This window comes from Zeugodacus cucurbitae, chromosome 6 (assembly GCF_028554725.1).
Source record: "Zeugodacus cucurbitae isolate PBARC_wt_2022May chromosome 6, idZeuCucr1.2, whole genome shotgun sequence".
NCBI lineage: Eukaryota > Metazoa > Arthropoda > Insecta > Diptera > Tephritidae > Zeugodacus > Zeugodacus cucurbitae.
This window is the reverse complement of record NC_071671.1, coordinates 40,506,587-40,520,943: the sequence shown is the minus strand read 5'-3', so window position 1 is coordinate 40,520,943 and position 14,357 is coordinate 40,506,587. Positions and strand designations below refer to the sequence as shown.

Below are 14,357 nucleotides of genomic sequence, written 5' to 3'. Positions count from 1 at the left end.
TGAAACGGAAATTTCCACACTTTAGTTATGCTGGCGGCAACTAAAAGTGCCAGTTGCTGCACAACTGTTGTGCATAAAAATGAAGTTGCATGCATGAGCACATATGCTCTTCCACATAAGAAACATATGTGTGTATGTTTCAACAAAGAATTGGAACCCTACATACGCTTGCCATCGCAGAAGCAGATATGCAACCAACCCTGCAAAGAATTTTGTGAGCCGTCTTTAAATAGAGTACACCCTTGGTAATGAATTGGTTTCAACAATATATATTATTAATAAGTTGTCCCAAGAGAATTTAATTCGAGATTGAGTAGTTGTAAAGTGCTCGAGCTCAGCAAAAATGTACAATTCTTGTCTTTATATGGCTTGCTTGAACCAACATAGGGCAACAGTGTGTTCTACATAAAAATATCGAAGGTGAAATTAGTCACATGTTCCTTTGCAACTAAACGCAGGTTCACTCCGCAAAGTTCAATTCAAAATATTTTATTTTGAAATTGGAACGATATCTTAGCCATAGTCTTAGAGCCCTAAGTTGACTTAGGCGTTTATCTCATATAGCCACAGAAATAAGAAAAGTACATATCGTGATAAGAGTGGGAAATGTGGAAGTTCCCTTTTTGTTTTCCTTTTATTTTTCTCTTTTAAGTGTCCTCAAGATGCTGACGAACTTGACTGCTTTATTGTATTTTCCTTATAAGCGAGTCAAGTACATTTTAAAGGATGAAATACGGCAAACGGTAGTAGACAGTAAACTAAACAGCAATAACATTGAAGTCGGATGTAAAATAAAACTAAGGTAGAACATGTGAAACCAAGTCAATTATACACAAGTAAGAAAAGATATAGTTAACCGTTAAATCTAAATATAATCGGTTTCATGGATTTTTTATATGAACTCAAGTTCCAAATTCGCTATTACCTAATTGATTCTTAAATAAATTACCTAAAAATTATTATATCGCTACGTCAGAACTGCTCCCTAATTTTCGGATCGAAATGTTCAACTGTGTTTTTACTACTTAAGGTCCATAGGGTCATTCATTCTCATAAAGAAACTATTGTCGTAATAAACTGTTTTTTGTTTTCTCATCTCTGACCAGCTTTAAATTAAACCCAAAGTTTTGATTTTGCATCTTCCTGATTCCTAAGACCTACATTAAACTATCTGTCCAGTTAGTTAAGTCAACCTTATTGCTTACATTGAAACACGGGCCTTAATTGTTTATGCTGTTATACTGAGCTCACAGGTTTGCTCTTTTCTTGTTCTTTCTGATGTTATTTGTTTCAACACTTGTGGTGCATTCAGCCTTTGCCCGTTATTATATTTATCTCGTTATTTGTTTGCTTGTGCTCTCATAGCGTACTTCAAGCTCTTCAAGTTGTCTTCAGATTTTCTTCAAAGTGCCATTTCTTCGGCTTAACTTAAGTTCTCATGCAGCCATATATGCACTTCGGCATAAAGCGCACATTCTTGACAGGTGTGTGTGTGTGTAACAAAATTCTAGTGTGTTTTCATAAACTTTTGCTCCACTCCACGCCATTTAAGAAAGCAAGCATCACTACATACCCAGCTGCCGTTTACCTTCCCCCGGCATCCTTAGCACCGCTTGATTGCCTACAATCTTGCCGCACACTTCCGCTGCTGTGTGTGCCACCAACAAACACACTCACCCACTATCAACCACAACAACACCTGCAAGTGTGTCGTCTGGCGTTCTTTGCCAATTGCTTTCGTTGTCTTTATGTCGCTCGGCAGTCTGCGTCTGCTCCACCATCCGCCAACAACAAATATGCTGAAGAGTTTAGAGTGGAAAAAATATATTTTATGTTCATTTATGATAATTACGTGTGAAATTTGTAACTTTTTAATTAGTTTAATTTCAACCGAAAATACAAACGACGAAATTGCCTACCAGCCGAGTGGTGAAACGAAGTCACTTCTTCGCTGTTGACGGCAAACCCTGTCGTAAAAGTCAACTAACAGTCATCAGCTTCGCAAATTTATTTAATTCTTTTTCCTCATATTTTCATGCGAATTTCTGCTTTTTGATGTTATTTGTTTTCATCCTCGTGTGTTGTTGTTGATGTCGCATGTGGCATCTGGTGAGTTGAGGGCGGAGTTTTAAGTTGTCTCTTTTGCTTGACTCTAGAATCATTACTTGGGTGAAGTTTTCCTGCTGTAATTAAATGCATACAATTGCTCTCAAGTAACTCTTGAAAATGTTTAATTACACAAATTTCTTACTCAAAAGAATCTTTAATTGAATGTATGAAATACTGCTTTTGCACCTATGTTGAATATATTACACCCATCACAGGTTAGTGCAAAATTGTATCGGAAATTAGCAAAAGTAAGGTCATTTGAACGAATGGTGATCAATAGAGTATCTAAAGTTAAAGCGGACTGATTTCAAAGGTGTTTGATGTAGATAGAAATACTCGGTGTAAGGATCCAAACAATTACCTTCCAGGGCCCAACAAGTCCTTGATGTGCTCTATGAATCCAATTTGTATATAGTAGACGGTTAGGTGACTGATCGTTGAGTTTGAGGTCGCAACAGATTCCACTTGGACAGCTAAAAATGCTGATCCTTTGTGTTGTCAACTCCTTTTCTTTGGATCAAGTATCTACAAAGAGCTTATAATCTTCTACATATCTTTTAAGTCGGCTAATACCCCACAGTTCACTGTTTTCGCAGTTGGTATGCCTACTGAGATGCTTCGACCTCAGACTGGCGAAAGCTGGTCCCTTCCCTTCCTCCAAACAGCTTTAACTGCTTGCGCTTGATAAAATGATTAGTCTGCATGCGTGCTTATTGGACAGTGAAATGAACCTTGCGGAGACAAAACAATTCGAATGACATCTTACGCTACACTCCGGTCCAGAAGTCCGATGGAAATGAGGCTAGTATGTCTTCTCTTGCTAGCTTATCGCCAATAATCCAGATGTACTACCACAGTTACAAATATATATATCTGGGCCTTAGAGCTGATTAGCTTTATTCAAAATTTGGTATTTGTACTTGGATGAATTTTGAAGACTTGTCCTAAATTTCTTTAATATATTATTATAGAGTAAAGTTTAATAGGCCAGGGAGAATATTAATAGAGTTTCGAGAAGTCAACACGTTTGAATAAATTACCATGTTATTACTTAAATCTTTTCGCAAATAACCGCAGGAAGAAAGGCGAGAGCTGATAATACATCAAATAAATAGTTAACGAATGTGTCGTATCATAGGGTTTAGCAATCTCTGCAATCTTCCCAACTCTCTTATATTATTTTTCGTTTGCTTTTTTTAAGAAAAGTTTTAAGAAAATATGGAAGACATCATAGTAGTAATAATATAGTTAAGTCTACAAACTCAAAACTATTTAAAGAAGTAAGTTAATCTATGTCATTACATTTTCAGCAATTTCGAGTATATACAAAATAACTAACTTGTACTAAGAAAAATTACTATCTGATTTAACTCGATATAGGTTCAAAGAATAATATCAATACTTTAAAATTATGTGACGAGGTTGATACATTAAGCTCAAATATTATCGCTAAGAGATATACACTACGCCCAATTTTAAATCACGTTTCATATCTCCCAAATTATTTGAGCAATTGTACACAAAATTTATGAATAAAGTTCTAACGACATTCCCCGACACAGTTAAGAATCGCGCTAATTCGGGCTGAAAACATCCCCACTTCCCACGGAACATAAGCAGAGATCAATCAACAACATGTGTACACAATATCCCGATGCTTATGCACCACATCTGACTGGACCTCTGTTTAGGTGTATTATGTGCTAACTTTATAAACTGCATAGATATTATTTCATAGATCATCTCCCAATACTAACTTGAAACGTAGTCTAATAATGGTTAACACTAGATTTACGGGTGTTAATTATATATGCACCAATTTTTACTGTAATGAGCCGTGAAAATGGGTATATCTCACAAATAAATATGTATATTTCATAGAATATATAATTAATAATAAAAAAATTGCTTTCAAAAGAATTGAATAGGCGACCAAAGTCATAACAATGACAGCATTATACCAAGACTCTACAGCGTCAACACCAAAACCAGCAACAACAACAGTCAACTCATTTATTTGAAATAATGCATAATTAAATTTCATTCCCGCCTCAGCTCAGAATGGGCCAATAAATTAATTTCATTTTGATTCCATTGCAAATGACAGCAACTCATAATTGTCGAAATGCCATAAAACCATTTGGAGGCAGAGGCAATAAAGAAATATGAATTTAGAAATGCTTAATTGCATATTAGTACACGACTCGATGAGCTAAGCTATTCAAGGCATGCAACTAACTACTTCAATAAGAATATGTGTGAGTGTCTGTGTATGGTATGAGTATATATATAACACACAGAATAAAATTAATGCTGCTCATATGTACCGAACTGAGTGTATACATATATGAAGAAAAGCTGTCATTGATGGGCATGAATCAGCGTACAAGCACTTGGAATGACGGACCCGGTGTTGACGCACGCATCCGGATCGCAACGATCATGAGGGTGGCAGCAAATTGACAACAAATATCTGACCTTTTCAATTGGCATTGCGTAGCGTTTGTTTCGGCGATGAGCATCACGCTTAATGAATGGAAGTTCAAGCAAAGAGTAGAAAAGATCAGTTGACCTTCAACGCAGGGGCACTAAATTGTGTTTTTATGGAGTAGAGCATAAGTGCTGGTAAATATGTTTTCTTGACTACATTTATGTAGGGTAAAAGCACAACTACTGAGGAGCAGCGAGTTCAAGCGCATTAATCACATTAATTAAATATGCTGGAGAGCGTGCCGATTAGCGCGAACACTATTCTAAATTATATGGAATTTTCACTTTCTATAAAAACATAGTGTTTGTAACGGGTTATAATGCTTAGGCGCATGTATGTATGTGTGACCCGCCTTTAAATCTATTAATTAATCAACTCAAACGCACACATGTCCCGGTGTTTGTGTGCGCACTTCCTTTGTATGTGTCCCTCCCAAACTTCCCAATTGGGTCGGTTGGCTCTCCAATTCAATCATAATTTTGCAATACCGCAATACATTAATCAAGCAGTCGGTCGTTTGAGCCCACTCCAACCGAAATGTGAGGCGTGTCTGCCAACTGTCGACCACATTTGGTCGTCTTGGTTTTCCGCGCAGTTGCGTTGCATTGCTCAAAAAAAAGGCAACATGGAATATGAGCAACGTCTAAGCAACGACGCTATGCGGTATGCCACATGTGGCAGTGAACAACCGTCCGTCAGACATATTCGGCGTATCAACACATTTCAATGCAGGCGTCCGTCCACTCCTTTCAACACTTGATGTAGTGCGAACAGCAGACATTGGTTTTTGGCAGCAGCAACAAAAGGAACAGCTCAATACATGACCATATACGTACGCTTACGTGAGTGTGTGTGTCAGCAAGTATTGCTGAGGACAAGAACAAGCATAACAGCAAACACCAAATTAATTAATTAAAGTTTCCTAAACAAACTGACATTGGTCAAATGCCACACAGTCACACACTTGCGAGCGATATATGTATCTGTATGTAGATATCATATATAAAACGTAATAAATATGCAGCATTCATCATCACTGTCATCCCTTTTCATATCTCACTAGAAATATGGATTATTACGAAATTCTTGTCAACCATTAACATTTCACTTATATGGTACATATGGGCACCAATTTAATGAGTTTTGTAGACCTCTTATCCATTATTAAGAAAAACTCACATATTACCCGTTAAATTCACACAATGATCAATCACATATTTCATATATGTACATACATATTGTACACAAATATTTTGCTTGAGATGTAAAGCATTTATTAAAGATGCAGAAGAGAACTAACTACTTCGGGCTTAGTTAAAATATTCCAAAGACATAAAAAACAAATAAACATGTTTGCGTAATTCGATTAAATCTAAATTGTAATTTTATATTTTGTAGAACAAAGAGATGCACGATGATGAAATCGATACACCAAATTCGATTATCGGAATATATTGTACAGTGTAATGGCCTTTCGTGACAACAAAAAATTATTGAAATATATCGTATATATAATAACTGTAATAAATTAGTTTCTTAAATTTCCTATGATTATAGCTAGAAGATAGATTGATATAAGATCGTATTTTACCAGATTTAATTTTTAATGTCATTTAAACTTCGACCAGTTCATTGGAATTTGCTCTAAATAATTCAAACTTGCAGGAAAAATGTTAAATATAAATTTTGGCACAGAGGCACACTTTTAGAAAAACATATCTGCTTTTAATTTTTTTAGACTATCTGAGAGATTTAAGTATATTTTCAGAAAAAAAATTGGTCACAATTAGTGGAGTCTCTATGTTGAGGCCTTGAAAATTTATAGTTCGGTTTCGGCGATTGTATAAATACCGAACTTGTACAAGGTTCCGTTCCAATATCTTCACTAGTACTTAATTTATAAATTGTAAACAAAACGAATTATATGGACTTTAAAATTGTGGTATAGGGAAAGTAGGCGTGGTTGTGAACCGATTTCGCTCATTTTCAAAGTGTAGTATAAGAATGTTAAGGTATTACCGAATTTAGTTGAAATTGGTCGAGTAGATCCTGAGATATGGTTTTTCACCCATAAGTGAGGAGAACCACGCCCATTTCAAATTTTGTATACTAATTTAAGAGCAGCCCTTTTGTTACTGGTGTTTTACTTACTGAATTAAAACCCTTTTAGTAGTTTTCAACATATCCTTTATATGGGAGGTAGGCGTGGTTATAACCCGATTTCCGATTTTTATGCTGCACAATGAAATGGCTAAAGTTAATATCTCCATAAAACTTTGTTGATATAGCTTTAGTAGTTATAAGATATATAAAAAACCTATTAATAGAAGGGTTCACTCCCAACTTTCCCAAAAAAAAATTTATCCAAATATGTCCCCTCCTAGTGCGATCCCTTGTACCAAATATAATCTCTCTTTACTGGTTTTCAGTTTTTTGGACCAAGCTTCATTATGATATCTCAATTTTTACTCAAATTATCGCTTGCACGAACAGACAGATAGACAGACGGACGGACAGAAATTCATTCAACTCGACTTGAAATATATATCTAATTCTTTCAGTTCTAGGTGTCACAAACAACCGTTACGTGAACAAAACTATTATACTCTCTTTGTAACATGCTGCGAGTGTATAAAAATTACGACAATTCCGTGCTGTTATGTGTAGTAAATTTGTTGGAAAAAAATATTAATTTACCTCATCATAAAGGTAGGACAAAGGAAGAGAAGGCTTTGCCAATTACTGCTAAGGTTAATAATTTGTTTCGCTATGACGCATCATAATTGGGTTTAGTTGGCCTCACTGGAGATAAAACAACTTCGCTTTTAAAAAGGGAGATATATTTAGAACAGTCAAGTATAGTATATTGAATTTTTTTCAAGGTCATATAATAATTTGATCATTTATTAATTTTTTTGATTTTTTTAGCTGTCAAAATTTTTTTCGATTAGTGATATAAACCTATAAAAAATGAAAATTTACCATCTGTTTAATAAAATGTCAATATTTTCGCTAAATTTTCCAACAGTTTTAGCCAAAAAAAAATTTATTAAACCGATTTCTTTAGCCTTTCAACCTATCGTCCAATAACTTTTTAAGCTTATATCGTTTATGGCAAATATTTAATTCTATACAATAACAACATTACAACAACAATATTATTCCATATTTATATAAATATGCGAACACGAACAAATGTGCATATATCAAGAAATATTAAACTCTCCAAATTTAGGAGCTCCTTATTAATACACCTTCGAATGATTCCCAGCAACATATAATATTCTGCTACATGTATTATGCCTTCGAAATTTCCCAGCATATTGATGAATTCCTATTTATACTACCGTTATGTATGTAAGTAAGAGTCTATTTAAAATATTGTTGTTAATTGCATTACTTTTATACCAAGCACAAATTGCTTGCTTCAAGACAACCCAAAACCCCAAAAGGCAGACCTTTCAGAGTTCAGTTTTCCCAGCACTTCAACAGATGCGGCAATTTTTCATTATATTTCAGCTATTAAACGCTATAATTTGAGTTATTGAAATATTTATTCAATGCTTACACACATATCCCAACACACACCAGCAATTGGCGATATATAAATATATCTGTATGTGCATTAGTTAAATATGTATTGAATGAATTTATATTTTCGTTAGGTTTGTATGAGTAGTTGCCTGTAGGCTTAATTAAATTTTGTAAAGTATTTCGTTGCGTTCGTTGTGGTTTTACATGAACATTAAGCATATTTATTCTTGTAGAAAAGGGTCGTGTCTCCACGCCATGACATAGCGACCGATCGACCGATTGAACCCCTTTTTGTTGCCTTTCAGCGCGCATTCGCTGACGCCCCTAATTAAGTGCCTGCCAAAGGTTAACTGGAAATTAGTCACAAATGCCACATTTAGCTTACAAAATGTGTTCATGTGTATGTATGTTTACAGACACTCAAAAGGGGAAGAAAATATATACAATTGTGCAAACACAGAAGTATTTGTTTGCTCTCATCGGCTACGAGTATGAGTGATACTTTAGAATTCATTGAATGACTAAATGCTTTCATAAGTGAGTTTCTAACAATTTTTTATCATTTGGTTAGTGTTAATTAGTGCCGATACTGTTGGTTCTTAGATGTATGTATATGTTAATATTGTTACATTCGCCATAGAGATTCAGGCAAATTGCTGTGAATTTTTAATGTCGCTTTAGCTGATGCCGCTCAAGTCATTTTGCGAAGTTCTGAATACACTTTCATTTTTCAGTTTTTTTACATACAGCGATTTTTTGAATGTTTTAAGGAAGATTAAACTATGCTGTGATCTGCTACTTGATTCCGTACATTGCTGATTAACTTAAATTGCTCAACTCTAACTGTACTTACAATTTTTAAAGTTTAAAGGCGTTTTACTTGTCAATTGCCAAAGTATTTTGTATATGTATATATTTCTACCATCAAATCTTATGTGTGATTAATTTTTTATCAGTGAATCCAATAAATTATGCACAACAAATATAGAGGCAGAGCTCTGAAAGCACGAATTGTAATTACTTCAATATGTTGTTGATGCAGTTAAATAATGTTGCTATTGTAGTAAGCTTATACCACATCACATCCATACATATATGTATATTTCAATATGTACATACCCAGTAAAAAATTGGATGATCCAAAGATTAATCTTAGATCGCTCCTTTGCGAGTAATGGATTACTCCACAATGCTCCGAGGTCCATGCATTTATTACTCCTTTTTAACATAGCATGTCCTTACGAGGGATCACTCCTTTTGAGCTCCCAATGGAGCGCAAACCGAGCATTCTTTTGAGCTCTTTTTGACCTCCGAAACGAGAGCAGAGGGAGTGATCTTTTTTATCTCCAGAAGGAGTACAAAAGGAGTAATTATTTTGGAATAGAAGAGCACAAAAAGAGTAATGATTTTTGCCTCCAGAAAGAGCACAAAAAAGAGTAATATTATTTACATCCAAAAAGAGCAGAGAAAAATATAAACTGTTTTTTAAATAATTGAATTCAATGTTTTAATTTTCAAAATATAAGTATTAGTAATTCACATAAATTATAAATACATTGTATATGCATAGTTATAATTGTTTAAAATCAAGTTATGATTTAGGAATTTTCCTGAGACGAAGCAGATTTTATTGAATAGGTCTTTCGGTAAAAAGTTGCTTTACATTTTCGAAAGGCCAGTTTAATCGCTTTTTCAAAATCCCCGTAAGTCGAATATGTTTCTTTAACTGATTCTGCAAAAGATGAAAAAATACATACATATATGAATAAGTTATTTAAGATAAAATATACAAAACTCAGATTTTACCGAAAAAGAAAAAGTTAAACAGCCTCTCGATTCTTTGTAGAAAATGTTTGAATTTCTTTTTTCACTAATCGCCTTAGGTGACGCTTAGAATAAATATTTTCACACATTTTTTTAATTAATTATCACTTTTTACCCGTAAATATTCGCGACAGTTGACCACTTTTTATCTGATTATATTCACGATACTACAATAATGTTCACGCGTTGATTACAAAATTCAGACTATTTTAAAGTGACAAAAAACGCTTTTATTGTAAACAAAAGAATTCCACAAAAATTAACAGTTATGATTGGCCGTTATGGTTAATCCGTTATTGATACATTTTGGAGTAATAAACGAGCAATAGAAGTATGCGATAGCATATTAATAGCTCGTCTATTCCTCCAAAATGTATCAATAAGCGAGGAAACGATTTTTGTAAAAACTAACGAAAATGCTTCATTGCTCACATAATGCTCGAAAAGGATGAACAATTAATTACTCCTTTATTGATACATTTTGGAGTAATAATAGAATAAACGAAGTATTCGCATATTATTAGCTCGTTTATTCCTCCATAATGTATCAATAAGCGAGAAAAATTTTGAAAAAATTAACGAAACTGCCTTTATTACTCACTTAATGCTCGAAATGGATGAACAAGTAATTACTCCTTTATTACTCGATTTTAGTATTAATCCAAAGATTTTTACTGGGTATGTATGTATATATATAATATATATATAAATGTTGGTAATCACGCCAACACCAGAAACAATAACAACATCAATAATACACCATTGAAATTCAATAACCGATAATTCGATTAATTGATTTATTAATACTCACTTACAATAACAACGCGCATGCTTATATCGGAATATAACATAGTTAAAACACGCACATTTCAAAAAGCGTGAACACTCATCTCGAAAGAAATAGCAACGCCGGCATGTTGCAACATTGCATTGTTGTTGGGCAATCCCCAAAAGTGTTACGGAGTGGTGAGTTACATACATACATATACGTATAGATATAAATACTACTTGCGTGTGTTTACGAATTGCTGCATGCCCCACATGGCAACAGAGGTAATGTTCAAGTGTGACCGCCGTTGCGTTGCAATGTCTCATTACATTACAGCCTGATCGACAGGGGAAAACGCTAAGCTTCAATTAAGCAAGAAAACAATGGTTTGTCATAGGGCAGCTGGAATTCTACTGAGGATTGCTGGGATTGTTTCGCTGCTAGCGAAGAAGACAAGATTTTAATTACTTGTATTAATCGAGTTTGAGCAAGCACGCATGAGCAAGACCTTTAGAATAAACTTACAGACATAACTTAAGATTATACATTATGAGGTCATGTAAATAATATTCATCAATTTATTGGAAAACTAAAAGATTGAAGATGAAGAATATTTTGGTAATGGCAGACTTCTTTAAAAACACCACTAGTTGGCGCGAGGGACTGAAATCTACATATAAAGTAAAAATAATAATCAAAATACTTATGGAAACTGTATATTCCAAAGCTTAAACATTTAGTAAATTCCATAAATTTAGAATAGTATCCCGCTGGTTTATTCACACAAATCTCACTATGAACTAACCATGCTTTAAATATTTTTATTTATTAGCATCTTAATCCCGGAAGCACATGCTATTTGCAAATTAAACACAAAATTATTGCATTGAATCAATCAGAAAATGACCAAACTACTACGCATGTGAAATTCGTACAAATCGTTTTGTAAGCTATCGGTGCTAAGTGTTTTTGCCAACAACATACCAAATCAGTATCAGCAAATGGATTTTGACAAAACCAAAATCAACCGAAACGAAACCGGCAGCATCAAAACCGAAAACCAATGAACAACAAAAGCAATAGCAACAGCAACAATAGCAGCAACGGCCGCATCAACTTCAACATAACAAATGGCAATCAAATGACAAGTCCACCTGTCAAACTTGTAGTTACCGTTGTAACAATTGCCAATAAAACAGATACGCACACATACGTGCAGGTGTACGCACTAACACCTAGAGCGCTCAAACAATGTGGTCAACAGCTAAAGCGCAGCCATGCCAAACAATGATGGATAGAACATTCGAATGGACTTGCGCTACGATTGACGAATGGGCCCTACTGGAAAATCTACTGAAAACAAACTGTGTTCTCTTTTCATTTTAGGAACTGCCAAGTAATCCCTTCGATACTTCGTTTACTTGAATTACACTGCCATTACCCTTTGCATTACTTTACTAACCTTAAAGGGGAAAGAAAATAAAATAAAATATTTTTTGCACTAGTTCAAGTTCTCTCGGCAAGGCACGTGCGTAAGTTACCAGTCAACGACGTTACACTGACATTTACGCCTGCACATAAATTCACATATAGAGCAGTAGTTCACACCTCAGTTGACAAGACTAAGGAAGTGGCAAGGGCAGAACAGCGGCGCAGTAATTGAAATGCCGATAACAACATACAGTAACATCAACTACTTGTTGCAACAGCAGTACCAACTGGCACCGAAACAATTGACTGAACCAGCGTCAAAATCGTGCGGAGATAAATGTGACTTGAGGTGTTGGTGTAGTGCAACGGTATGTAATTTTGTCGAACGAAACAACAAACGTGTAATATTTGAGAACGATTGAAGGCGTCACTCACCACTGAGTTTATCTTGGAATATTCCTAATACAATAGATCTACACATTCACATCCTAAAAAAAATTATTTGTTTATATAGTGTTTAAATTCTTTAAACTTTGCTTTGACGAGCAATCTGCGGTAAAAATAGCTTCTGCCATACTAAGTGCTCTTTAAGTACCTTAGATTAGGATAGAATAGAATGACTCACTTGTTTTATAGCTAGGACTAAACGTCATGGATTCAACTCTGATTGCTTCTTCATCTATGCTATTCTGCAGATATGGTTCTAGCCCCATAGACCTCAAGAGCATGTTCTCTGAAAAGAAATCTCAGAGATTGATGTTTAGTTTGAACATCTCAATGGTTTTTGAAAGTGGCATAATTTAAATAATCCAAGATGTTACTTTCCATTCTTAAATGTTAGGTCGAGTTTCCCTTACCATTTGAAGTTTGCATGAAGGCAAGTTTTATGCCATCTCCGATTGGCTTGTGGCGGCTTGAAAGTTCACTGGTATCAAAAAGTCGATGATTAATATTTCGAATTTCCTGAGAGCTATGGATTAAATTGCTTCGGTTATATCGATTACCTATTATGATAGAATAGGAACTAAACGCAATTAAAAGTCTACCACGAACCAAATGATGTAGTTTGAGACCTAGGCATCACCAAAAAATTTACTTTATATAGGACTTAGAGAAGAAAATATTGATTAATATTGAATGGTATTGATTTTACTAAAATCAAACTTTTTATTTAATACAATAATCAGACATTTTTAAAGTAAATTAAGGAAAACACGTCATGTCTATTTCTCGAAACACTGAAAACTAATTCATCATTTACTACGATTCCAAGAGAGTAACGTTACTCATTATTTAAAGGAATTTATATGATTTTAAGGGAAAAATGCTGATAAGCTTTCCAAAACTTCAGCCGTTGGTACCTCATCTCTCTTGACGCATCAAATCAATGATCTTGCCGTGTAGAGCATAATTCATTATTGGCTCATCTAAAGTTTTTTACCATGTACATGGATAAATCTCATTATTGAATGAAAGAAAAATTCATTCACCATGTTTTGGCTCGAAAAAATTGGTTTTAATAAAAAACTTTTCGATAAATCGTGACTTAAAAAAATTGAGTTTTGAGATAAACGCGAGAGATATACCCTTTCTTAGGATTTTACTCGGATCGGTTTGAATATATTACTTTTTCATTAGTGCCTTTTCAAATGCTATACAATTGCGAATAATGTTGCCTTTTTTGGAGATTCCACCATTTCCACTCCGAAGACCTTTACTAAACCCTCTCAGCTTACAACTTAATCAGTACATTCCATTTACTCCAATATTTTCTATCAATATCGGACACATACTGCTACATATACATATATACATAAGTATGTATTTTCATTCACAACACAATAACTCTTCGATACTAATGAAAAGCAACCACAAGCTCATTGCAGAATCTGACGGATGTGGAGGACATACAACCGAAACTGAAACATACATCAGAAAACTGATAAGTGGCGACTTTGGCACATACGAATGTGCCAGCAATGGCCAAACAGGCAGTTAAAACAGGTGACTGCCGTTGGTAAGAAGCCGGTGAGTGTAGTGGTGGTGCAGAGGACTTCCAGAGGGCAGCAGAAGAGCAACATTAACATGCCAAGCCGCAAAGTACACGAATAAGCGCATAAGCACCTGAATGTATGTATGGGAGATATAGGAATGCGAGGGCATGTTCCACATAAACGGCAAAATGGCAAAACTGCATAA

General features: G+C 34.6%; 2 long non-coding RNA genes across 2 annotated transcripts; both read right to left on the bottom strand.

Annotated features, from left to right (window-relative positions):
• Positions 1 to 556: 556 nt before the first annotated feature.
• On the bottom strand, positions 557 to 3,458 carry LOC128922731 (uncharacterized). Its single transcript, XR_008471916.1, has 3 exons — positions 2,252 to 3,458; positions 1,920 to 2,183; positions 557 to 1,799 (listed from the first exon to the last, which is right to left on the bottom strand). It is a non-coding gene; the product is annotated as an uncharacterized LOC128922731 (long non-coding RNA).
• A 4,209-nt stretch (positions 3,459 to 7,667) lies between these two features.
• Positions 7,668 to 13,356, bottom strand: LOC128922730 (uncharacterized). The gene is made up of 4 exons (XR_008471915.1): positions 13,163 to 13,356; positions 13,016 to 13,083; positions 9,941 to 12,903; positions 7,668 to 9,866 (listed from the first exon to the last, which is right to left on the bottom strand). It is a non-coding gene; the product is annotated as an uncharacterized LOC128922730 (long non-coding RNA).
• Between the last annotated feature and the right edge of the window lie 1,001 nt (positions 13,357 to 14,357).